This window comes from Macrosteles quadrilineatus, unplaced genomic scaffold (genome assembly GCF_028750875.1).
Source record: "Macrosteles quadrilineatus isolate MER2022 unplaced genomic scaffold, UCM_ALF_1.0 Scaffold_1__1_contigs__length_201487025, whole genome shotgun sequence".
NCBI lineage: Eukaryota > Metazoa > Arthropoda > Insecta > Hemiptera > Cicadellidae > Macrosteles > Macrosteles quadrilineatus.
This window is the reverse complement of record NW_026542594.1, coordinates 176824496-176837908: the sequence shown is the minus strand read 5'-3', so window position 1 is coordinate 176837908 and position 13413 is coordinate 176824496. Positions and strand designations below refer to the sequence as shown.

Genomic DNA, 13413 nt, shown 5'->3' with positions numbered 1-13413 from the left:
TCTGGTTTTAATGCAATCTCTCTTTAAAATACAAAACTTAATTGTGGAATATGTTATACATGCACTTGAATATGATTCAATTTCATCGCATTGCTCAGTAATATTTATAGTAAGTATACTTGCGGACATGTTCAAAGTAATCAAGCTTTATTTTCTATCTGGAATGGATAATGACAAAGTTATCTTAACCAAATTTGGGTTTGTTTCAACTAAAACTGTCAAATCCTCTAACGATTTTAAACAACTGTGTCATTTTTAAATGTTTTTATATAGGCTTTAAGTTAAATATAAATATACACAAAAGGAGTAATCTTTCAACCATAGAGTAAACTTGCAATAAAACTTAATTTTGTCAATTATTTATTGTATATTGTTATGTTTTAGGTACCGTTAGGTGTTTTAGGTAGGTTGACCTGAATACGGGATTTATATCAGATCCTGAAATATCATGAAGTTTTTCTTTACAATCGTAAAAGAAATGTCATATTTTTTTCTTAATTAACACAACCTCGTCATAAGTTATTAAGTCGAAACCAATAATTAAAATTAGTCTTTCTAGCTTTAACAAATAATATTTATAAAATGCTGAATGTTTTCTTAGATTATTTATTTTTCTAAAGCATTAAGATAAAAGGGATTGGAATTAAGATGTGGCAAAATGAATGTACACTAACTCGTTTAAAAGATGTGTTTATAACTCCTTAACTTTTCCCGACTGTTTGCAGTGATATATGGCATTGTTACAACTCGCAAAAAGAACCGAGAAGTGATTAAACTGGAAATGATTGGTTTTTATCAAGAGTACCATATTATTTATTGAAACAGATAAAACAAACGCACCAGACCAAACGTGTACACTCGACACACATAGCTAGAGTTGTGGGCAATACAATAGTTATTGGCACTTTTTTCAAAGAATTGTACACCTAAACACAAAAATTGGTGGAAGAGGGGATTTAGTTTCTGAAATGCCCACATGAGTTCTTTGTACTTCAGTGTGTTACTCCAGAGGCCATGCTAACTTGCACGGAATGTTTTTTTTTTTTTTTTAAGATAACCAGATTTAAATTGAATATTTACATTTTCTTAAGAATATTACAATGATTTGAAGACCTGTTTATTGTTTTCTGCTCAAACAGAATGTATAAATATGTTTTCATAAATATAACTAATACTATATATTTTGTTAATACATTCCTTAATGCCCAGTACATCCTCCCTCATGTAAAGAAACTCAGAAATTAAAAAAAGGTATTACAAAGTAGCTGCGGTAGATTTTTCCAAAGCTCACGGTTAATGTGACAATAACTGTAGAATTTACCATACAAAGGACACATATTTCTGTCCTTCTGTCGTACTCAGCTTCTAAACACAGAGTGATAATATTTACTGAAGCAATCTTGAACTAATTATTGGAATCAAATGAAACCTTTAGCATGAAGATCGTTCTATTTCTTAAGTTTTATTTTCATTATAGGTGTTTACCTCCTACTAATCAACTGACAACCAATTAGAAAAAGGGGTGTCATTAATAGAAAATACGCCAACTCAAAACTTAAAGTTGCTAAATTTCATTAAACTTAATTTATATGAAGCTGTTGCCCATTCATTTGCTACTTAATGCACTCAATACTACAGTAAAAGTTGAATGGTAGTTAAATACGCAAAAATAAAACGAAACAAACATATACTTAGGTCCATGCTTATAATTTAACTCGTCTCATTGTTTTGAAACAATATACTACGAAACTAGCTTCAGGGGATTCCTCCTACTACCGCAGAAATGTTAAATACGAAGGAAAATAGCTTGAGAGCGATGGGTACAGTGAGATTAAGTCGTTATTGCAAATCGAAAGAAATAAGTTTGTGAAATGGGCCAAATATATTTGTGTTAATCATTATATAGTTTTATAACCTGAACTCAAATAGATTGCCAAACCATATTGATGAAGCTCGTAAAATTATATATTTGATAAGTTTGAGCTAATGATAAATATTTTCACATCATGTCACAGATGTTTTCAGTGATTGATTTAAAATTTTAGAGGTTAATTGTAAATATTTTTTTAGGTAAGTCAATAACCAAAGCATAGTGTCCAAAACAATATAAAATTATGTATTTTTTGTATTCTTTTTGCTTCCTATGAACGTTGCCTACATGCTTTATAAAATTAAACGTAAAACAGATTCTTGTAATAAAATTATCACTAGATTACAATTTTATTTAATACATATTTCCCACTATAGAAGTCTATGATGTAGATTCTTAAGCAATACATCAATGTAAGGCTGCTTACAATGCGTACAATGCATTATAGAAGTTTTCAAATGGAGGATGATATTTATCTTACTTTGTAAAAGACATTTATCACAACTCCACTACCTTCGTATGCTAAATTAGATACAATATCTGGAAATTTCCGTTTTCACCGTTATAGTTGTTTCTCCCTTACATGCTGAGTTTAAGGGTGAATCCCAATTTAAAAAATACATATGTCATGGATATTATCAATAGTATATTTATTACTGCATTTAACTCAATTTCGCGATATATTTATAACATTAATTTTCACACTCTAATCGTAAGCCGGCTTAAAAAAGATTTTCTTCTTGATTTTCAGATAATAGGGTATTAGCGGGTTTATTTCGTAAATGAAATTTCAGTAATAATGGTACTTATTGATATTTCATTTCTAATATTAGGGAAGAAAAAACTGACGCAAAGTACATTCCAAGACTTTTGAATTAAATACAAACAAAAAGTACGTAAACAGTTCTTCAGCTTGAAACAAAAGAAAATAATTATCTCCGTCACCAAACAAAGCGCTGCAGCAGACTAAATGTAGCCGGCTTGTAGATTTGCCTTTGTAACTTTATTTTTCTTATATTGAACTGAAAGTTTTCTTTCAATATAAAGGGGAAAAAATGTATCCAAAGGTTATATATGTTTATTTTATTTATGATTCTAAAGAAGCTATATCTTATGAACGTTCCCAATTCCGACTAGAAGAAACGTTCGTAATCTTTTTCTGTTTTACAGACTTATGGTGTAACGTTTTTAAGGTTATTAAGATAATGTAATTAGACAATCAATCAGTCTACATTCTATGATTTTTTATGATATTTAAACATTTGTTTAAGTATTTGTTTTTTTTAATTCACATATACTCACGTATGTGATAATACAAACTAATAATTTTTATTTTAAAATTACGTTTTAATTAATGAGCTGTTCGGCATAGTAAAAGATAAAATTACTTACGTAATTTCTATCAGGCAACTCAAAAACAATCTGTTCATTTTGGACATGTTCAGAAGTTAAATACCTTTGTAAATTTAGGTACTTGTAAAGAGATGGTCAGTTAATTTTTAGGTCGAGTACAGAAACCAAATTGGTTCATATAAAGTATTATAATTCCTTAACTTTAAATATCACAATCTATCAATAAATGTTGGGAGTTATAATTTGTTATGTTAATTTAATTTTAGTTCATGAGTTAAGGCACAAACGTTACAACGGAGCGTAGGCTCAACGGTCAAGACGTAGGTTGCTGAATACTTAATGAAAGAGAACAAAACAAGTAACAAGACTAAACTTCCATTGGAGGGACGCCATTGTACTTTTAGCTTAGGCTAATATAGATTTTACGTTACTAAAATTGTTTAACGGTTTACCAGAAATCATTGTCTTAAACTGGATATTGGTGTATATTAATTTAGAGTATTTTGCTACTTTGCAATATACTTAGATGTTTGTTCTAGCTATATTATTGTCGTGACTTCCACATATTCAGATGTATCTTTGATTTTTGATTCCCTATATATAAAAATAACATTGTGCACAAAACACTTGTTCACAGATTCAAAACAATCAATGTACATTAATGAGGCGATTCACCGCAGACCCAAATAAACATACACGCACCGCAATTCTGTTCTATTAATGATCACTTGGTGTGGGAAAATAAGTTTATTTGTAACCGTTTATAAAATATTCAATGTAAAATTGTATATGAAAAAATTTAGAAAAGAACCCGGAGATGTGGCAGTTGCCACAAATTGTGTAGAACCAGACTTAAAAAGATATTTTTAAGTTACAAATAATAAGTAAATTTTTTTACTTTTAAATTTATGTATTTACTATATATTTTTAAATTGGTCGTCTTTTTAGTCACCTTCAATTATCAATAATCAATTATCAATTATTTAAGATGGGGACGCCACTGTAGGCGTATTTTAACCCAAATATGAATGAAGGATGAGTGTAGGATGACTGGCGCGATCTTGTTGTTAGTGACTAAGGCCGACATGTTCCTTAGACACAGCTGTTAATTAATAGCCCATACAGCTAATGGCAACTTAGGGACCTACAGTTTATAGTGGAATCCGAACCCCATTTTTTCCTTGTAATTTACGAATTTGCCTAACTATCAGGATAGAACTGCGGATAGTCGTTGTACTCACTAGTGCAGACGCTAATCCACACCAGGGAGCATCGCATCCACAGTGCATCCCTATAAATATCCACAATTCGTGACCTCCTAGTAGCTGGATTACAGGACGACGCCACCCGTCCCAGTTACTACTCTCCCTTTTTTACTACTCTCCAATTAAGCCGATTAAATATTTAGAATCTATTTAAATTAACAATATTACATGAGTGGTATTCTAAAACGCATTACCATGATTTAAGTAAATGTAGAAGATTGTTATTAAACAGGAAAAGTATTGGTTAAATGTCAGGGATTCTCAAGAGAATTCGCTACCTGTATTGGATATAAAATACCCCCGCCGCAGCAAACCTGCAGACTAAGCGAATTTCCATTAACCTGATTGGATTTACACTAAAATGCCTCCATAAAAATAGCACATTTATTTCCTATTTAAATAGAATTAGTTTAACGAATACTTAGGTTTGCTGCAACAGGGAGGGTAAAAAAGATTTTTTTTTTATAAAATGATAATAGTTTAGTAAGAAATAAAAGTATTTTTTCAAAATCGATCAAAATATGTTCATAAGCAAGCAAACTACAACAGTTGACTTATTCTCCATAAGAATAACATGGGAATTTTAAAATTACAATTTTTTTGAATTTTCTCCGTAACAATTAGGCGCATAACAACGCTTCAATATACTAAATTATTTGTTTTTTAAGCTCTACAAAATGGTTTAAAAAGAAATTGTGAAATTTTGTGTTTTTAGGGTCAAAAATGCAAAAAACCTATTTTTACCCCATAAAACCCCCCATAAACCCCCGTTCCCATAGTCCGATCATGCTGGTTCGCGAACTCATTCAAGTTTATTCCGCCTTACACCTTCAAACCAAATTGTATCAAAATCGGACAAAAATTACTCAAGTTATCGTGCGGATGGACATATATATATATATATATATATATAAAATTTGAACGAATGGTGTTTTTGGCCTCTGGGGACATAAAAATGAAAAAGTAAATCGGTCCCGGGCTTAGGTCTTACCATGAGACCTACGGTAATAGCTACTTCCCTATAGGGAAATTCGCTAAAACGTGGTTTATTCAGGACACAAAGATTGTTCTTTGTGACAAAGTATGAGACTTACATTCGGAATGAAAAATATGTGCATTTAAATTGGGTGTTTCTAATACATTATACTTCAACTTTGCTGACAGTATTCATAAGTCTTCGACGTTTGACTGATGTCCTTAGTGAAGAGGATTCAAATTACTGTACAATAAAATAAATGAGATCATTTTATTTATACAAGTAAAGGTTTATAAATGAATGTATAGTATGAGAATTGACTCACTCATTAATGTACATCGTAATTAAAGAAGAATTTATTATTTGAGTTAGTGTTTTCGTATGGTCTCTTGTTGCATCGTGTGGGTTTAATAAATATTGTTATTTTCATAGACTATTTACTTTGCTTTTGTGCCATTGTTATTATTATGCTTACTAATTTTTCTTGGATTTAAAAGAATTATCTAACTATTTGCTTCATTTGAAAATCCCTATTCTTGAATTTGTACTAAGGCTAGTCAAATTCAACTATATGATTATATACCATAATTTCAAAAAGTTACATTATACAAATTTGGTTAAAAGCAAATCACTAAAAAATATAAATTTTAATTCGATACTAAAGTATTTTAAACCCATTAAAAAAAAATCAATAAAAATTTTTAATCCATCTCGGGTAAAAAAAAGAGTTAATATTAATTAAATATGCAACTATAATAATTCAATATTATTATTCACTAGCTGTAACCCACGGGTTTTAACCCGTTTGACATCATAAGTATTAACAAAACTATGGATTTGTTAAGTTAAGCTGAAAGATACAAAAGAGAATACAGTAAGACAAAAACATATTAACACCTGATTTAATAAGGTATTAAATTGAAATAATAACATACAAATAAGTACGCAAAGTGTATTTTTGTTTGTTATAAAATGGTGGTTTATTATAAATATACTTAATATTAAAATTTACATTCAATAATGTTTATAATATGTTCAACATTAATTATTAATTTTCTAATGTTGATAATTTTAATACCAAGCAAAATTTAACTGTCTCACTAATTTATAAACCTAAATGTCAATAATATTAGTTTAAATAATCTTTAAATTTTATTTAATATATAAATTAAATGGTGGTTTACACCATGCAAAACGTAGCCATAAATAAATAACAATATTGATAGTGTGTATTCCTTCTGATTCCATTCCAAATTATACAGAATATTGTGTCTTTGTTGCTATATTGTGAAGCGTCCTCAAGTTTCCTACTGAATAATTGAGAACTCAACTCACTCGGTCTGATCTCCTTACCTCGTCCCAAGACAGCATTTAAGCTTCTTACAACAGAACTAGAACATTGCAAGGAGTGAAATTGTGAAAGTGGCAGAGTGAAATTTATGCTCATTTACTGTGATCGCAAACAAATTTACATCGGTAATGGACAAAACAATTTGAAAAACAAACTGTTAAATCAATTTAATGACTTACGAGATTGGCCTACTTAAAATCCCTACTTAAAAAGCTGTGTTTACCTTAAACACTTCAAGTACTTTGTTCCAGACTTTGTTTAAGGATCAGTTTTGGTGATGTTGTTTTATGGGGTTTTTGGTTTGGAGAGGGTTTAAGGGTTTTCTTACTAATCTTGTTATAATTTAGGTTCTTCTTCACCTGAAGACGGGATCAGATTTCAGAGCCCAAAACGTGCGAAAACCTGTTTCTTTTTACTTATCGTAATGGGAAACTCCGTGGCAATCCTTCAAAAACATTTTCTAGCAATTGTACTTTTAAATGTAAAAGACAGAAATAAAATGTTTATAAAGAATGCAAATTATTTATTTGCAAACAGAATTTTTGAAAACTATACCTATAAAATAACAAACCCTCACTGACTGACTCACTCACTCATCACTAATTCTCCTACATCCCATTTAACTAGGAGGCTGAAATTTGGTACCCTGATTCATTAGGTATTAAATGGGAGAACAGAGTGGTTGATATTCTGATCGGGCTTTCGAGCTCCACCCCAGTGGTTCTGGAGTTTCCCATGTTAACTTTATGAGTATTCATTTTTAAAAGGATTTAATTAATCTTAACAGCTGTTTTAGTTAGACAAGTTGGTTCTATGATGTTTAATAGCATTATAAAGTTGCAAGGTGCAACAGCTGATAATATTTTAACCTAATAATGGACATTTTGCATGATACTGTAACATACCGTTACTAGCATAATATTGTTATGCTTAAAGGTACTAGGAGCTATAGTCATGAGGAAGCATTTTTCTCAAACATTTAATTTGTTAAAATATATTGCTATGATTTTAAATAACACGTAAATAAAAAACCATTAAATCCGAGGAACTTTTCTATTATTAAAAGTAAATAAAGCAACCAAGAAAATTGCCAATCAATTCTAGGATTATTTAAATCCAGGGTTTTAGAGAAATACTAAAACATAGATTAAATAAACATTATCAAATGAGTGACCAATCAAGTAAATCCTTTTCAGCTTGATTTCCATTTCCGGGATTAGGACAAAGGATTACAAATAACATTATTTTGTTTTACCATAGCATTCTAAAACACATTTAAATTGGGCTGTTTCCTAAAAAAAAAAATATATTTAGACCTAGGACCATTTTGTTACATTCAATACAATAGTTTTCAGCTATTTAAATGCAAAAAATATAATAATTATATAAACCAAATAAGTATTTTGCAAACCTTCTAGCAAAAACCTCAGTCAAATAGGTATAGTTGATGTAGGTAACAACAATAAAAACAAGATCACATAGATTTTGGTTCAAAAGGTTGTAGTAGATAATTTACTATTCATAGTTAGTTTGTAAATATTTATATAGTTTTTGTAAGACCTTTACTTATCTTAACATCTTCTTCTGTGTCAGCTCAAAAGTGAGTTGCTAGACTATTTATTTATTTAGTGGTTTTAATTTACGTATATATTAAACTGAATATTTGTATGCCTCATGCTAACTAGTTAAGCTGTTAAGTAAAGACTTTATGCGCTGGTTATATTCGATTCGCACACAAATAATTTCTTTTAAATATCCTAATGTATAACTTAAGGTCTGCAGACTGACACAAGTTGAGTGTTTTGTATTGTGTAATAATTTTGGTTAATATGGAGCATTTGACTATGCATTTACTTAATTGTGAACCAATTTAATAATATAATCGTTTTAAATATATTATTTTTTACAGAAGGATTTCATTATTTACAAATTATTTACATACATTTTAGATGATATTATTATTATTAAATGATAATATTTTGATTTATTAGTCGTGCATAGTGTATTTAATTCATTTTACCTATCGTGAAAAGCAATTATAAATTTGGTTCGATGTTACCCAAACGTTGACCTCTTAGACTAGCTAGTACACTAATAAGAAATTAGATAAAATAATAAAAGAGTTTCTGTCAGAGAAAGAATTGAAATGCCGCCAATCGCTGAGGTGTGAAAAGGGCTTAACCACTCGGAAATATTCAAACAACTGAAGTACTTCACAGCGAATTAAATTAAAAGAAAGCTAATTAGTTGGTAAGACTGTCAATTGCTACGGTTCTACTGGTATTTTTGAGCTAATTTTCAAAAGGGTTAAATATAATTATACCTAAAATTATTTATGGTCAACTTAGACCATCAAATAATTATCATTTTGTTAGTAAAGTATTAACAGATTTTTTTGTGGTAAACATTCTTCATTTGTTCTGTTATAAAATGATTAATTATACAAGTTAAGTCATTTTTTGTGTTAGTGACCGAACAATTATACCTTAATAAGATTCTTACCGTAAAGATGTTGGATTTTGTTTAAGAATTTTTCAATCTCACGTCAAATTATACCAAAGCATGGTTGATAAAGTCTGACAACTTCTAGTATACTTTTATTCTTAAAAAGATTTTCATCATGCCAAATGACATTGAACATATCAACCAGTATACTACCGAAATGTTTTATGAGTTTATGATTTAACTTTTGAGAAGTATATGATTATTTGGTTGGTAATTACATTGATTTATATTAAAAATGCTAAATATTCCCTGAATTTGGCTGAACATTTTGTCACACTAAAGTTTTTTAATCATTTGTGTACACACAGATCACACAGTAAAATTAAAAATAATATTGTTGGGAATAATAATGTTACATTTTCCTTAATAATATTTTTGATATTACCATATAATATTATAGTATTAGCAAGATTTGGAGTTTAATATATTTGAGGACCAGAGTGTTAAGTATAAGAAATAGTGATAAATGATGTTTAGATAACACTTAAACTAAAATACAAAAAGTTACATTTGGTATTTTAGTTTAAGAAGGGTTATCCAAATGGTGGTGTTAATCAAATAAATCATAACTATGTCATTAATGTAGGCAATTTTAATACATTTTCGGAACTATTTAAACCTTTGTCGTTTGCCTTTAAGAACAAGCTATCTAATTTCCACAGTTCCTGGAAAGCCTTGTTACTGGTTGTTCCAAGTTTCTATTGAATATATTGGCAAACTTCTCCCAACACCTTCTGATCACGTTCACACGAATATTCATTGTTGAATAAGTTAGATTCAGTTTGGGCATTGATTCGTGTTTAAGTATTTAAAGAGTTCATATATTATGAAAATGAGATAGGAGCATTCTTATTGATATTACACTAAGTTACTGTATTTTTTATTCGTTGGCCAAATAAAAAATGCATTTTAAAATTACTAAACATAATGCATACTTTAACTAAGTAATAATAATGAGCACGAGTAACCAGGAAGGACATTTAAAATATTTTAGTTGTTGGAGTATTTTATAAATTCTTCTCTTCCCATAGGTATTTAAATATTTAAGTTAATGCCTGTCCTCTCAAAGGATTCGCCCCTAACAAAACAAATCTCATTTTAACTACCATATCCCTTAAAATATGCACTTAATAATCATTAAAAAAATTAGAAAACGTGTTTAATAAATTAAATGTTGAAAAAAGATCATTTAATTCTTTGTGTGCAAAATCATGATTTTATTTTGTAAGTAAAACAAAAAAACAAACAAAAATATAGGCTCATAAATCATCATAATTCCACACTTGAGTAGAATATACTATACTTTTGACGACATTTTGCTACTAAGACATCTTCAACAGCTAATATTCAGTAGAACACGTTCAACATTATATAAGTGTGGTAGTGATAAGGAAATACATAAGTGGAAAAACATCAGATAAATATGTTTGCCTTCATCCTTCACTACCAAATCGTATTTCAAGGATCAGGTTGTGTTTAGGATTTTCTTATGCAATAAAACCGTCCATATAACACAGTTTTTATGTTTATAGGGTAACTAGAAGCTTCTAAAACAATGCAATGAGTTTACCGAATACCCAGATTTACATGTTTAACTAAAATAGCTAATGCCAAGTTGATATGCGGTCTGATACTGTTTGTCATAATAAGAGTTCGTAGTTTCATAGATAAATATTATATGTAATTTTACCTAAAGCTATTTAACTGACTGCTTACTTTTTACTTCCTTGCACGTTTATGACTTGAGTCACAATATAGTCATCGAATAATATTTATGGTATAGATAAACACAAGTATATTTAGGCTACCATTAATACTTTACATTGTGTTTCAATTATCGTGTAATGGATTCAATATGAAAAAATTCTGTTACCAATAGAATTGTACAACAATTGAAGTTGTCAGTCTGGTAATGTGAGTAATTTAGAAGCCATGTTAAGTTTTGTATTTTAAATGCTTACGTGTAACTATTACAATTTTAATACATACATTTTGTTTTGCAATAGTTATTTCTGGATCATATAATTTTGATGTAAATTAATTCTAATTTTATAAGTAGATTTTGTTAATTAAAAATAATGTATTCTTTTCTCCCAAATATGATTAACTTGTATATGTCTTATTATGTCAAGTATATTGTAGGAAGATACATTACAGATAAACCTTATTAAAAAGTTGATACAGCTGAGTTTCAGTAAAACATATTATTTTGACGCAAAAGGGTGGATTTAAAGTCCAGGCAAGTCAAACATAACTATTCTCTTATACAACATATTATTTTTGTGTTTAGTTATATATTTACATATTTATTTCAAATACAGCTTGATCAGTTCAAACGGGACTATTTTCACATAAGCAGACCTCAAATGTCATCATAATCATGTTTGGCACTAGTTATATATGTATGCTAATGAAGTAATGTGCTATCGAAACATACTGCATGTTTGTCGTTGGAAAATTCCCAACATTTAAATATTTACTGTGCAGTTTTGTTATTTACTACTTAGTTAAATCAATATTTACCACTGTAGCGTAGTTTTTGTGTATCATTAAATTTAGTATCATTTGATTTTCGTGGCTGTTGAGTATATATTCGTAAATATACTTAGTTTTATATTACATGAAGTTTTGCTGTTTTATTTATTTCAATAAAAATTTTCCTAGGAGCTATTAAACTTATTAACATTATTAAAACATTTATTTGCAATTTTAATAAACACTTTTATTAGGATCATAGATACAATTTTATATTATTTAATGTATTTCAAATTTACGCATGGTTAAAATAAACAAAAAAATTAAATAACCAATGAGAAAAATTACTGTACGAAGATTTAAAGTTTATTTTATATTTACCGTAATAACATGTCAAGGAACACTTAAAACATTTTAAACTAACACATACAAAATATGCAGGCTACATTTAAATAATTACAAATGAGACCCTTGTCAAACCAAATAACTGAATTTGTATTTACCTTGCTGAATTGATTAAATATGTGATTAATAATCACCTCTCTTCTGCATATTTTGCTGTGACGGTCACTATTTAATCGTCAATCTAGTTATTTTCTCATTTGAGCGCAAACAAAATTATTGAGCTGTAATTTTGTACAGTTGATGGGATAACATAATTAAGTTTACATGATGAAATATTTGTTTCATTTAAAAGTAAATAATTCAATAATTTTGCTTTTTGAATTAATGTTAAAAATAATTTAAATGTGTCAACAATCGTCGAGTAATATTATTTCACAATATTAAACATTTAAATATATGATATTGTAAATTCCTAGTTCGTCATCACCAAATAAAAATCTTTGTGACGTTGAGATGAAACGTTAAAAATGTTGAATAAATGTTTGTTAAAAAGGAAAAGCAAAATAAATGTCCGGAAAAGCAATAAACAAATTCAACTATGTATAACAACTAAATACATAAATACAACTTATGATCTGTTTTTGTTTCTCAATACTAGTGTCAATTTAGTTAGATATAATAACTAAGAAATTTCTTTAAGAAAAACAGTTCTGAGATTCCTCATATTTTAGAAAATTATTATGTTTTGTTTTGTTCAATCTTTAAAATAATTATAGTTTTTTATTTCACTTATTTTATTAATGTTATACGTTAGTAGATTTTGAGACGTTTACTGGAATATTGGTTCTGAATAGTTGATGCCCTTGGCACTCTGGCTGAGCTTCTTACCACGTCCCAAGATAGTGTTTAAGCTTCTTACAACAAAATGCCTCTGCCGCAGCAAAACTTCCACGAATCACTTACATCAGTGGTTCCATTGAGTCTGTGATTGTATTCAAATAAGACTTGTTTCCTGAATAGTACGTTCCCAATTAAATAACTTTGGCCCAATTGTCACTTAGGTTGCTATGAACTCAAACTTTTGTTTTCTAGGGTTTTAAAATGGTTCTCTAGCCGTTTTAAGTATTTTCAGTATCTTTCGTAAAAGAGTAGTGAACGGAATGGTGTTTAAATTCTACAACTTACATGTTTTTATATTTTAGATTATAAATATAGTTTTCGGTTGTGTATGAACATATTTTGCAAACAAATTAATCTACTAATTTTTGACTAT

General features: G+C 28.8%; 1 protein-coding gene across 3 annotated transcripts in view; it reads right to left on the bottom strand.

The window, feature by feature from the left end:
- LOC128983242 (acid sphingomyelinase-like phosphodiesterase 3b) overlaps window positions 1–13413 on the bottom strand; it is a 69477-nt gene that overhangs the window by 16433 nt on the left and 39631 nt on the right. The window lies entirely within an intron of this gene.